Below are 3,094 nucleotides of genomic sequence, written 5' to 3' on the forward strand. Positions count from 1 at the left end.
TCTTAGAAGAGAAATAACTTATCAGGAATGTAAATATATTCACTCTTCACAAACATACACTTACCAACCCGTTATACTCAACCTACGATACTCATCTATGTCATCACGTATCTCTCACATAAGCGTCCATCTCTGGAGCACAAACGAGATCATCTCACAACTAAGGTTATCTCTAACGCGAAGTCGCGAGAACATCCGTATTCTCGCGTCGGCGATCTCTCGCGCGCCGCTCAAACACAAAAGCATTAAGAACAGATACAAACGGTGAATGCTAGCTCTAAATCTATCTTTAGAGTTCAGAGCCAACAGATAATCATCCTAGATAAGGATTCAAGAAGTTTATCTCTAAAGCACCCCAAATCCCCAGCATAGAGCAAAAATCCAGAACAACATCAACACAGATTTGTAAAGCAAGTTAAACATAACATTATAATCGGTAAATATACATAAGATTCGAGTAACTATACAAACAAACCCAACACAAAGAAATACACAAAGAAGAGAAGAGATAAACCAAACATCTCGCGGGTTATCAGCTCCGTTTGATGAGAAATCCACCTCCGATCTTCCAAGTGCATGACCCGGTGTTGTTTTCTAAGCTAATCTTGATCTAAGAATGAAAATGATGGAGTTGGGACTAAAACTTTCCCAAAACCATAACCTAGAAATGTACAAATGAAGAGAATATAAACACAAATCTGCACAGGTCCGCTCAGCGGACCCCCTCCGCTCAGCGGCCTCCACTTATTCCCCAAAATATCTACTACAGTATACGTAGCTCCGCTGAGCGGGCTACCTCCGCTAAGCGGACCCAAAAATGCTTCAAATCTCTGCCAGGCTCCGCTTGAACTCCGCTGAGCGGACCTTCTGCTACAAAACTTCCTTATTCAGGTCCAAAATTGCGCAATCGAAGTCGTGCCTTCGACACTTTATTCCTCGAGGCTCCGATATGCATGAATACCTATAAAAACAAAGGAAAAACTATTAAACGGTATATAAAACATATGAAAACTAAATAATGTGAATATGTACACAAAAGTGGGGATTTTATTACAAAAACGGAATGAATCGAATCGATAAGTGCCACAATTATATACTCAAAATAACAACATTTTGGCACTTATCAAACTCTCCCCAACTTGAAACTTTGTTTGTCCTCAAACAATGTCAAATAAATCAAAGAATCAAAAGTAATAAACCAAAGAATTGTGAATCAACAAATTTTGAAAACCAAAAACAAATGTATGGCTCAACACAAAAACGTATAAACAAAGTAAATACTTACCACTATACTACAACGACAACATGTAAACGAAATGAATCCTAAGTACAAAAAGCATACAAAACATTCTAACACAATACATGCTATCTCATGAATCACACCTAGAAAAATTTCATCAATGGATGAAGAACATGTAGGATCAAGCGCTTACCACTGCGCTAAAAGCAATTGCTGTTAGTGAGGGCGCAACTTTATTTCCTTATAGTATGAGCCCTCAGGGGCTGCACCTAAAGCGAGGTTTGTAAGCTCTCTCTAGGCGCCATGGGTTGGGATGTTAAGCCCATTCGAATCCCTAAGGGTGACGCTGGATTTATTTATCCAACAATCTCCCCCCCAGTGTCAGCCGGGGGGATTCGAACCCATGACCATGCTCTGATACCACTTGTAGGATCAAGCGCTTACCACTGCGCTAAAAGCAATTGCTGTTAGTGAGGGCGCAACTTTATTTCCTTATAGTATGAGCCCTCAGGGGCTGCACCTAAAGCGAGGTTTGTAAGCTCTCTCTAGGCGCCATGGGTTGGGATGTTAAGCCCATTCGAATCCCTAAGGGTGACGCTGGATTTATTTATCCAACAGAACACACAAAGGTGAAGGACTTTTAACACTCATCCAACAATCTTGCAAACAAAAGATTAAATTATGCATTCATCCAAAAATCACATTGAAGATACAAAAGCAAGAATCACAAGGACTTTTCAAGGTTGTAATGTGGCTTGGTTAACAAACAAGGGATAAGTCCTAAGGCTAATCGAAACAAAAACTTGCCTAAACCTAAGGGAGTGATCAATCCACAAAGTTCTAAGCAACAAAATCTCGATTAAACTTCTTCCTTAACCACAAGTTTCTCAAACCAATCACAATACTTATTAGCACATTTATTCATTTCTCTTTTCTTCTTCTTTTTTCAAAACTTTTTCATTTTTTTTCTTTTCTTTTCTTTCTTTTCACTTTTCTTTTCTTTCTTTTCAACCTCATAGCAACAACCAAATAAGTGCACAATCATTTTTCTCCCCAACTTGAATTCAACCACATCATCATGTGAATACTCCCTACTTTCTAAGGCAAGGTAAGAATTCATACCAAAAATCATGGTTGAGGGTTCAAGAAAACAAAGAATCAATCATCCATGCAAAAATGAGAACTAAACACTCAAAGATAAGCATTTAGGAAAAACAACATGGACATTGATAAAAAAGGCTCAAAAGGGTTAACAAATGATCACACACTCACAAGGTGAATTGACTATTTGGTTTTGGTAGTTGTGCTCAAAATGAAACAAAATGCCTTGATCCTTTTCATGCTTTCATAAAATCAACATAAACAAAAGATTAAGCATAATAAAATCCAGTTAAAACAAAGATTGTGGCCTCCAGCATATATGAACAATGGAAAGCTTCCTCACATTTATGGTTTGGGAACTAAAATGATTCAATCAACAAGCAAGTAATGCAAAAGAATGAATGGTATGGTAATTGTACAAATGAAAAGTTTCTTAAACATGTTATGATATAGAAAGCGATAAATGAGTACCTTGAATGATACAACTTCAAAAACAATATCCTACCATACATCCGCAAGTTGAAACACTCAAGCTTTGGAAAATCACCTCAAAAATCTTCGAATCACCGAACAAAATTCAAGCACAAACAATCAATAAAAGAATTAGAAAAACAAAACTAATATATATTACTAATTAGCCTTGGTGAGAGTGGGAAAAAGGAGTGAACCAAGTGGAATAGGAACCCCACTGGTACAAAGCAAGAAAACAAAATTTTACTGTCATCGCTTAGCGGAGCTAGGCTCGCTTAGCGG

This window comes from Vicia villosa, unplaced genomic scaffold (assembly GCF_029867415.1).
Source record: "Vicia villosa cultivar HV-30 ecotype Madison, WI unplaced genomic scaffold, Vvil1.0 ctg.000883F_1_1, whole genome shotgun sequence".
NCBI classification, from domain to species: domain Eukaryota; kingdom Viridiplantae; phylum Streptophyta; class Magnoliopsida; order Fabales; family Fabaceae; genus Vicia; species Vicia villosa.